The 11415-nt window shown below is 45.7% G+C and overlaps 1 pseudogene; it reads left to right on the top strand.

Moving 5' to 3' along the window:
* LOC103274823 overlaps nt 1-11415 on the top strand; it is a 31850-nt pseudogene that overhangs the window by 7378 nt on the left and 13057 nt on the right.

Genomic DNA, 11415 nt, shown 5'->3' with positions numbered 1-11415 from the left:
GTCAGCCAGTTTTCCCAGCACATTTACTGAATAGGTTCTCCTCTCCCCAGTGGTAGGTGGTGGAGACTTTGTCAAAGATGAGTTGGTTGAGAAATTGAGATTTCACTTCTGGAATCTCAATTCTATTCCATTGATCTATATGCCTGTTCCTATACCAGTACCAAGCTGTTTTGATGATTGTAGCTTTACAGTAAAGTTTGAAGTCTGGTAATGTGATACTGCCTGCTTTGTTTTTTTGTTTTTTGCTGAGGATTGTTCTGGCTATTCTTGGTCATTTGTGTTTCCATATGAATTCGTGTTGCTTTTTCTAGGTCTGAGAAGAAAGTTGCTGGTAATTTGATGGGTATTGTACTGAATCTGTAGATTGTCTTAAGTAAGATGGACATTTTCACAATGTTGTTTCTTCCAACTTATGAGCATGGGATATTTTTCCACTTGTTTGTGTCATCTTTGATTTCCTTGAGCAGAGTTTTATAGTTTTCGTTGTAAAGATCTTTCACATCTCTGGTTAGGAAGATGCCAAGATATTTCATTTTTTTGTGTGGCTATTGTGAATGGAATTGTGGTTTTTATTTGGGTTTCTGTTTGTTTATTATTGGTGTAAAGAAATGCGATTGTCTTTTATACATTTATTTTATATCCTGAGACTTTGCCAAAGGCCTTTATCAGTGTAAGGATGTTTTTGACAGATTATCTTGGGTTTACAAGGTACACAATCATGTCATCTGCAAAGAGAGATAACTTGACTTCCTCTTTTCCTATTTGGATACCCCTGATTGCCTTCTCTTCTCTGATTGCTGTAGCCAGGACTTCCAATACTATATTGAACAGGAGGGATGAGAGTGGGTATCCTTGTCTTGTTCCAGTTTTCAGGGGAAATGGTTCCAATTTTTGTCCATTTAGGAGTATGCTGGCTGTGGGTTTCTCTTAGATGGCCTTTACTATTTTGAGGTATGTTCCCTGTATGCCTAGATGTTGGAGGGTTTTTATCAAGAAGGGGTGCTGGATTTTATCAAAAGCTTTTTCTGCATGTAATGATGTAATCATGTGGTTTTTGTTTTGACATCTGTTGATGTATTTAATTGCATTTATGGTTTTATGAGTGTTGACCCAGCCTTGCAACCCAGGGATGAAGCCTACTTGGTCATGATGGATGATTTTTGAGATGTGTTGTTGAATCCGATTTGCTAGGATCTTGTTGAGAATTTTAGCATCTATGTCTTTACCTGGCTTGGGTATCAATGTGATGTTAGCTTCGTAAAATGATTTGGGGAGAGTTCCATCTTTTTCAATCACCTGGAATACTTTCAGTAGGATTGGTATCAGCTCTTCCTTAAATGTCTTGTAGAATTCTGCTGGAAAGTCATCTGGACCAGGGCTTTTTTTGTAGGTAGTTTTCTTATTATGTAGTCAGTTTCCTCGATTGTTATTGGTCTATTTAGGGTCTCAATTTCTTCTTGTTTCAACCTAGGCAGGTTGTGTGATGTCAGAAAGTCCTGCATTTCCTTAAGGTTTTCAAGTTTTGTTCCATACAAGTGTACGTAGTAGTCGCTAATGAACTTTTTTATTTCTTCAGGGTCAGATGTGACTTCTTCTTTTGTGTTTCTGATTGTGTTTATTTTGGCTTTTTCTCTCTTTTTCTTGATCAGTCTAGCTAGGGAACCATCCATCTTGTTTATCCTTTCAAAGAGCCAGCTTTTTGTTTCATTGATTTTTTGTATTATCTTTTTGTCTTCCCTGTCTGGGATTTGGGCTTTTATTTTGGTGATCTGGATTCTTCTGCTGAAATTAGGGTTTTGGTGGTGTTGCTTTTCCAGCTTCCTTAGGTGGCTTGTTAGGCTATTAATTTGTGATTCTTCTATTTTCTTCATGTGCATTTGTAGGGATATAAATTCCCCTCTTACTTCAGCTTTCATGGCATCCCAGAGATTTTGGTAAGATGTTTCTTCATTTTCATTTGTTTCCAGGTATCGTTTGATCTCTGTTTTGATTTCATCATTGACCCAGGAGTTATTTAGCATCATGCTGTTTAGTGTCTATGTCTTTGTGGGTTTTAGGGGGACCTTGTTGGTGTTGATGTTTATTTTTATTCCACTGTGGTCCATGAAGGTATATGGTAAAATTTCGGTTTTTTAAAATTTGCTTATACTTGATTTATGGCCAAGTATGTAGTTGGTCTTAGAGTATGTTCCATGTGGTGATGAGTAGAATGTATATTCTGTGGTCTTTGGATGGAGTGTTCTGTAGGTATCAATTAAGTCCATTTGGTCAAGAGTCACATTGAGGTTTCAGATCTCACTGCTGATTTTTTGTCCTGATGATCTGTCTAGGGTTGTGAGTGGGGTGCTGAAGTCTCAGGTATGATGGTGTTGGAGTTGATATCTTTTTTTAGTTTACCTAGAAGCTGCTTTATGAAAGTTGGCACTCCTATGTTGGGTGCATATATGTTTAAGATGGATATTTCTTGTTGATGGATTGAACGTTTTATCATTATGTAGTGGCCTTCTGTATCTTTTTAATTTTTAATAGCTTGAAGGGTATTTTGTCTGAAATTAAGATTGCTACTCCTTTTTTCTTTTGTGTTCCGTTTGCTTGAAAGTTTGTTTCCCATCCTCTTACTTTGAGTCTGTGAGTGTCCTTTCTAGTGAGGTAAGTCTCCTGAAGGCAATAGATTGTTGCCTGGTGATTGTTTATTCATTTTGCCATTCTATGTCTTTTCAGTGGTGCATTTAGTCCATTCACATTTAGGCTAATTATTGAAATGCAAGAGTTGATCCCTGTAATAAGGTTCTTACAGAGTTGTTGTTCCTGTTTGTTTGTTGTCTTTCTTTGGTTTTGGAGTTGGTTCATGTGTGTTTTTAATCTTTTGCCTGTATGTTTGTGAAGAATGTTGTTGTTCTCTTTTCCTTTTCTTTTGTGTTCAGTACTTTCTTAAGTGTAGAGGTGGTCTGGTGGCAGCATAGGTTCTTAGGGATTGGATATCTGGAAAAGATTTCAATTCTCCCTCACTAATGAAGCTTAGCTTGGCTGGGTAGGTTATTCTTGGTTGAAATTGTTTATCTTTTAGAACTTTGAAGATAGGGCTCCAGGCTCTCCTAGTGTGGAGGGTTTCTGTAGATAAATCTGCTGCTATTCTAATTGGTCTTCCCTGGTCAGTAGTCTGTCCTTTTTCACTTGCTGCCTTTAGGTTTTTCTTTTATAACTACTTTGTTTAGGCGGATTATTATGTGTCTGGGAGTTGGTCTTCTCATTTGTTGTCTTGCAGGGGTTCTCTGAATCTCTTGTGTTTGAATTTTTGCATCACTGATGAGATGAGGGAAGTTTTCTTGAATGATTTCATGAAATGTTTGTTCCCATATGACTTCGGACTCTCTCTCTGCCTCAGAAAAGCCAATTACTCTTAGATTGGGTCTCTTGAAGTAATCATTCTTCATCTGTTCTGACTTTTTAATCTTCTTTTCTATGTTTTTGACAGTTTAGGTTAGTTCTGTATTTTGGTCTTCAAGTTCTGAGATTCTTTCTTCTGCTTGGCTAATTCTGCTTTCCATGCTTATTAGTTTGTTATTTATTTCCATCACAGTATTCTTTACTGCTGTTATTTCTGTCATCACCTCCTTCCTATTTCCTCTTGTCTCTCCTCAATTTTTTAAATTCTCTCTATTAATGCCTTAATGTCTGGGTTTGTTGCTTGTGACCAGTCATTCTAGGGGCTTTTCATTGTTTGTGTTCTGAAGTCTGTTTTCTCAGTGTCTGACCTTCCAGGGGTCTGTGTGAGCCCTATATTCTTGTTTTGGTTTTTCTTCATTTGTGCAGATTTTTCCTCTCTACCTTTCTTTTCCCTCCACTTCCCCGTCTTCTTTAATTCTGTTCTTCAGGGGTGCAGGGGTTTCTTTTGCTTCTGTTTGTTCAATTTCCCATTCCTCCTAATGTATTTCCTCTTGCTCTGTTCAGTTCTGGAGTTGGACTGTAGGTTGAGGGCAGTCCTTTTTGCAGTTTTGGGATTTAACTGGGGGGGGGCTGTGATTCAGAATCTCTCTGCAGATCCCGGTATCCATCAACAGGTGTATGGATAGTCTGAAAACCACTTCCCACTGCCTTGGAGTCTGTCCATGCAGTGGGGTTGTAGGTTTACTCCCTGAAAGCAAAATGAGGTTAACAGAGGGAAGAGAGTGGAGCAGGCAGCGGGGGGAAAGGGGGTGGAGAGAGAGAGGGGTGAGAGGGAAAACAGTTGAGTGCACCGACTGGTAAGTGAAAAGAGACACAAGGACTGAGACAAATATCAAGAAAAACAATAACCATGACTGAAAACTAACCAACAACCATATAAAAAGCTAAAACATAGCTGCTAACGTACACGCTGGCCAATCTCCATATTAGCAATGATGCTAACGTACACACTGGCCAATCTCCATATTGGTGTGCTATTCCTTTATACAAAAATGGGATTTACAGAGAAATAAGAAAAAAGGAAAAAGAAAAAAGAAAAAAGGGAAAAGGTATAGATTAAAGTCAGTAGACTAACAGAACCAACCAAGCACACTCTGAGAGTTTTCCTTTAAGTCCAGTATCTTTCAGCTCTGATTTCTGGCTGTCTTTGCAGGATGGTAGAATTGTTCACAGTTAGGGTCAGTTGCCCCTGGCCTGCTGTGAGGAACAGTTCAGTTATGGGCCCCCTGCCCAGTCTATTCCAGTCTATTTATCAAGAGGGATGAGCCTCTGCCATGCCTGTTTTGATGTTGTTACCTTGGATCCCCAGCAGGTGGTGCTATCTCACAGCTGCCGTCCAGAAGGGAGTGAGCTGGTTATGGATCTGTGATCTGCCACGGCAACTTCCCTGTACACCGCGGGATTTCTACAGGCCTATCTCCGGGCTAGGGGCGTGGTGTGGCAGTGGCAGCAGCAGCCAGGCAGCGGCAATCTCAGAAGATCCTGCTTGTGGGGGCTTCACGGTCTGAAGTTGTGGGTTGCCTCAGGCATGAGCTGGCAATGACTACAGCAGTGGCATCCGCGACTGCGGGAGCAGCCCAGACTGCCGTGATATCTGAGTAGCGACAGCGGGTGACGGTGGCGGCTGAGCTCCCTGTGAAGGGCAGGCTGAGGAAGATGGGAACTGCAACCCATGGGAGAGTGCTAGGGTCTTTATGAGTGTTCTCTTTTGCAGAGGGTCTCACAGATCATGCTACCCTGTTGCCATCTTGCCGGAAGTCTCAAGATACATTTTTAAGGTATCTGATTCAGTGTCAGATATATTGAGTTTTTTTTCCAGTGGATTTGCAAACTGACACTAACTGCAACTATGCTGTGATGCAAAAGTGCAGGCTGAGAGCAGAGTCTAATGATGTGTCCTTGCAGAAGCCCTGCTCTATGTGGGAGGCCGGCCCTTACTCCTGCAATGTTTTTCCAGGTGGATTTGTGCTTTTTGGCTGTGCTCACAGCCATTGCCACACAGGGAGCAGTCTAGGGAGACCCAGAACAGCTACTACATTAAGTCCTACAGGTTGGAGGCCAGCACCAATGGCAAGGACTGGATGGTGTACCAGCATGGCAAGAACCACAAGGTGAGTCCTATGGCAGGTTTTCTGGAGCAACCAGTGGGTGGGACTGGCATCTGACCATGCCCATGCAGGGGAGGGGACTGATGAGGAGGCTCAAGTAACCCATGGTGGCAAGGGTTTCACTGGCCTAGAAAACCTTCCAGCTTTGACTGAAGTGGCTAAAAACACGACTTCTCCTGCAGAGTGGCCACTGCCATGTCTGTACTGCAGAAAGTCAGCTTATGGTGTCTGACTTCAAATGATGGGGAGGATGCATCCCAGTCATGTTCCTGCTCAGGACTCAATGAGTGTTTGTGGCCGAGTCCCTCACACATGCTGGGTGAACAGTTACAGAAGGGCAGCTGCTACTGGTCAGGAGTTGCTGAGATCCTGAGGAGGAGTCACAGTGTCCCACAGAAGAAAGAGGACCGGGAATAATGAGGAATTCAGCCTGCCAGGGCTTGAATGGTCATGCCCATCAGGGAGACACTAAATTTCTGTTCAGTGCCTCTGCATCTGCAGCCCCTTTTCAGGGTCTGTGTAGGTGACATGGCTTTGACTGTGCAGTCACGTGGCAGAGGGTCTGGATCTCTCTTCTCTTAAGTACATGGCACTCTGGGTCTGTAGCCAGTGCAGTAAAACTGGTGGCATGGCACACACAACATGTGAGGGCTCCTTGGAGACTGCCCATGTCACCTGTGTGGGACGCAGACATCTGTGATGCAAGCTCAGGCACAGTGCCCTACAGATATGGGCTGGCTCTGAGGGCAGGAAGGAGAGCATGATGTCTCTGAGATTCCCACAGGACACAGCTGCTTGGTCTCCTGCAGAGTTGCAGTTCTGCCTGGTTTCACTCTGTTGAGGGGAATTGTCAACATGGAGCACGTGTGACCTAGAGGGCCTAGAGACATTATCCAAAAGGCATCTACTTGGCCCCTGTCACTACCCTGAGACAGCTTGCTCTGGTCAGTGACACCAGAAATCTCAGACCCAGAAAATCTTAAACCCTAATGTCAGTGGTCTCACTTGGGAAATGGAAGTTTTTAAAGAAGTGGACACTTTAAAAATCAAAGTTGCCATTGTAACATGGCTCCATCTGTCTGAAAATCATGACTTCTGGGTCTTCTCAGATATTATATGCAGAATTACCCCATTTCCCCATAAAGAAAGTGAGGTGCTTAGATGTCAGAGACTTTAGAAGCTCCCGGGCTAAGTCCTCACCCCACCCCACTCCACACTTTCCAGTAAGAAACTGGTGGATCCCGGAATGTTGGTGGCTGGTGGGGCCAAGAGTGAGGCCAGCAGTGGGGCAGACATGGGAGGGGAGTGGGCTCCTTTGCATGGCTCCCTGTCCAGTGCAATGACTAAGCACACAGGCCAGAGGAAGATGGTAGCATGAGCTGATGCTAAATGCGAAGATGTGTCAGATGCTATTTTAAGCAGCATCTGTAGAAACACCACTGTGGAAATACCTTAGCATTGCACACTTGGGCTGAAAATCCTCCCAGCTCCATCCCAGTGTTCACTCTGTGGGAGACAATTCTGGAAACTCAGTTTCACATCCTAGCCTTTAGAGTGATCCTCCACTTTTCCATGTTGGCTGCATTCTTATCCATTCTTGTGCCCCCTCTTCTCACCCTCGACTACACTTCTTTCCTAGTTAGGGTTTTTTGTTTTGTCTTGATGAATCAGCCCTGCCCACATACTGGGAGCAGGGCAGAGGCAAAGCCCTTCTCCTCCTACTATAAATGCATCCTCCGTGTACTTGGGGGGAGGCAAGAAAGTGGAACGTGGTTGGTTAGACATTGCCCACGCCACAGGCTCCCTTGTCCACCCGTCTCTGGCAAGTGCCATCCCGCCTGCCCCTCAGTCCACAGATCCTCTCTCAGACATCCACATTTAGTGCACAGGTGGAGTGCCAAGGACAGGACCCAGCAGGAAAGTGAGGTGGAGATGGAGGCTGCCCTCTCTGGCAGGAAGGGGGAGATTTGCACATGTCTTTCCAGTACGCCAGATGGAAGCATGATGGTGACATTGGGGCAGAAGGGTGGGAACTCAATTTCAACTCCCTGGTCGCTGTCAACACCAGCACAGCACACCAGAAACCAGGACACTGGGGAAATTGGAGGGGGGTGAGATCAATGAGCACTCGGGGCAGGTGGGGGCAGCTGTGGTAGGTCTTTGCAGAACACTGTTTACAGTTTGGATCCAGGCCGGGCCTAAGCCGAATGACTTTCCTCTTGCTGCCAGGAGGCAAAGAAGATTAAGGAGCCTCCCCTGACAGAGAGTAGCCTCTTTTGATCTCTCTCCATCCAGTTGGTCCCCAGGAGGCTCCCAAGAGTGCCAGCTCATGCCCACTGGGCTGTCAAAAGCCTCCTCTGGGCACAACACAGCAGTTATATAGGCCACGTGCACAGCACGCCCCAAGTCCTGGTCTGGTCCATGTGCTGTACATACAGGGCTGGGACTCTCACATAGGACAGGCCTCCTTGTGTGAATTCTTGGCATGACCACAAGGTGAGAGTACATCACCTGGTGGACCATGGCAACCTACAAGCTCCCTGAAGTTGTTCAGGGACATTCCTCTAGAAATCATGAGCAGAAGCAGCTGCTTTGCACTAGTAAGAGCCTAGATTCTGGCATGGCATTGTCCATGCAGTAGTATACAGTTCACATGTCTGCACTTAACTGCAGAAAAAGGTGTGTACACACGTTCCAAGAGGATGTGTGGAGGGTGGTGGGACAGATTCAGCATAAGATCAAGGTCGAGGATCTACCCTCCTCTGAGCTGTCCAAGGGGGTAGGCTCTGTCTGAGGAACAGACCCAGGATGGTGGCAGGACAGGGAACAGAGACCATCACCCTTATCTGTCTGGGCAGAAGCCCAGTTCTCATTTGATTAACATGGGCATCTCCATGTTGATGCAACCCCAAGTGTCTTGCTCTTAGTCATGGTGTGGCTGAGCTGTTCTGATGTATTCTGAAGAAATTTGGGCCAAAAAAGAGAGTCTGTGGGGTGCTGGATACACTCGGGTGTCTAGATTGAGGCTAGCAGGTGAGATGGGTGAGGAAAGGTTTGGGCCCCCATGAAAAGGGTCAGAAGAGCCTGAGCATCTCATTTCACTCCAGTCATGGCCTCCAAAGGGTTCAGAACATCTTCGGGACCAGCTTGTTTGCTTCCAAGTTTTGTAGTGCCACAGATAGTAGAATGGAAGCTTTCAGAGACCAAGTGACTCACCCAGGGACCAGGAACCTTGGAGTCCTGTGGGGGTATCCAGTTGCCAGTGTGAGTTCCCAGCTGGTGCTCCCTGTCTGGTCTATGACTGCCTCTCATCTTGCATCTGGAGGGAAGCAGCTTCCTACCATTCCATTTTAGAGCTAAGTGTGTGTGTGCCTGGAGAATGTTCTTGGAGTTTGGACAGGGCCCACCATCAAACTGTGAGGGCACAGAACTGAAATATGTCACTGTTTATTTGACTTGGTCATATCCCTTCAGGACAAACAGGTCACTTCAAAAATCCTCTGTCCTATATTTACTTCCTAAATTATAAAACAAGTCATGTTTAAATCAGAGACTCGGGAGGAAAGGAAGGTGGTGTCAGAAAACCAACACCCAACTGCTGACTTTCAGCATGGGGCACGTGACATCTGGCTCCTTTGACAATGTCCTGTGCAACCTTGGGAACTTCTGACCAGCCCAGTGTCTTCATGTCCCCACCCACCATAGCAGGCTCCACAGCTGCTATGGCAGGGCACCTGGGATCTGGAGGGAAGACCTCTGCAGACAGGGTCAATGTGCTAGACATACAGAGCTCTTCTTGAGAAGAAGCAGTTTACTAACTTGAAAAGCAGAAAGGTTCCATGGAATACTTACTGGCCTCTCTTAAAACTGTGTGTCTGGGATGGACCGTGGTGAGTCATCCAGACTTATCTCTGTATCAGATGGTTCCTCAAGCATATGTTGCCCATTCTGCCCCAGCCTTATTCTTCTCTTGAGGATGCCATTATTCCTTCTATTCATCATTTGTGGCAGGTACAATGGCTCATGCCTGTAATCCCAGCACTTTGGGAGGCTGAAGCAGGAGGATCACTTGAAGCAAGGAGTTCAAGACCAGCCTGGGCAACATAGAAAGATCTTATCTCTACAAAAATTAAAAAAAAATAATTTGAGTTTCCAAAGAACCTTTATCTCTAACCTGGTGGATGGCTGGCATCTCTCATTCCTGCTATAGTGGTAATGATGCTGTGTTTTACATAAGATGAGGACAATGCATTACACTGTAGCATGCTCCAGCCTTCAGATGTCAAAGATTTGCAGCTTGGTCTAACAATGACTGTGTGCTCTGAAGAAGGCTGACATCCTTTCAAGTTCAAGTCTCTGGATGTATCATTCGCCCCACTTAATTAGGACTGAGCTGAGCCCAGTGCTGAAGTAATTAGATTTGTCCCTTATCCACTTTCTGTGGGATGAGCTCAGAACTCTAGCCTCCCCACTTAGGCAGCTCCAGGGAGAATGTCATTAAGCAGAGCTCAGGCCTCCTCCATCAGGCCATGAGGTTAGTGTCACCCTTTCCCATGGGTGCTGCACTGTCGCAACGGGCTGGGACTCACTCCCTTGGTGCTTTCAGCTTTGATGCTAAATCCCTGGTGCTCCCAGGTCCCTGTGGAGCACAGAGGCCAGTGACAAAGCACATGGGATGTGGAAGGAAGGGTGCCATGGCTTTGCGTGGACTGATATGTCACTGTTCCTGCCCCAGTGATTCTGGGTGAGCTCTGGGGAAGTGGGATCGCCCCCTGCTGTCATTTGGCCTGGGTTCCTTGGGCTGCCAAGATTCTGCCAGAAGATACTGCAGGTGACAGGGGCCTCAGAGGCCTCACTCCATGTTCCCTGGGCTAAAGGCACCTCCTGAGAAAACCCTTGAGAGAAGTTTTTTTTGGTGAGGAGGGCCCATCTCACCAGTGCAGATGTCTATTCTTCCCTTCATCTTGCCTGGGACTCTGGCTATTCCCTCCTGCCCTAGTCTCTGAGCTGCCCTCCTCCAATAATTTCCTATCCCAGATCCTGAAACCCTAATCCACAGTAGGTCATATGCTGGGACTCAGCATCTCGATGGGGCTAACATAACCCCCTGATAGAGCCTGTGGCCCCGGGCCCCTACAGATGGGGATGTGCATTCCCCCAGGACATGGCCGCCTGTTCCTCTCCCTCCTCCTCCATATCATAAGAGCTTCTTCGTGACAAAAACAGCCTCAGAGTAGAGGGGGACAGCATGGGACAGCACAGCCATGCATGGTCACCCTGCCTTCATCTGATCTCACTCTCTTTCCAAATTTATATATACACATCATATTTACATTTGTATATCCACACACATACACATCCCACCCAACTCTGTATCTGGCTAAGTTCCCACATCTACTAGAATGGAATAAGCTTTAAAATGGGTTCATCATCTTTAAAGGGAACTTTAAAAGAGAAATCTCAGGAATCTGATTTACAAATAACAAAGACAGGGTCCACCTCCTTAATATCATTTCCCGCCTGCAGCAGTCTCTCCCCCTTGCCTGGTTGGTGCAGCAAATTAACTAAGCAGGAGGCATTCATTGGTTGGCAGTTCATTTTTACACATAGACCCAGTGGTGGTTTTGGAGCAAATGCCAGGGAAGGGATGAGCAGGGGGACAGTGCTGCAGTTGATGAGTTGCTGGGTCTGCCCAATTGCCTGAGCCTGGTTTCTAAGATGTGCCACTGGACTCCTAGTCTCTGCCCTCCATCTCTCCTCTCTCACCTCCTCCTCCTTCCCCTTGAGCATCTGTGCCATGTCCACTGAAAAGGAGAACATTGGATGTAATGAAACATTTATTAGTCGAGATAAATACTTA

Source organism: Carlito syrichta, unplaced genomic scaffold (genome assembly GCF_000164805.1).
Source record: "Carlito syrichta isolate Samal-C Ts95f unplaced genomic scaffold, Tarsius_syrichta-2.0.1 Scaffold314906, whole genome shotgun sequence".
NCBI lineage: Eukaryota > Metazoa > Chordata > Mammalia > Primates > Tarsiidae > Carlito > Carlito syrichta.
The sequence above is the reverse complement of the archived record's forward strand: the minus strand, read 5'-3'. Positions and strand labels throughout refer to the sequence as shown.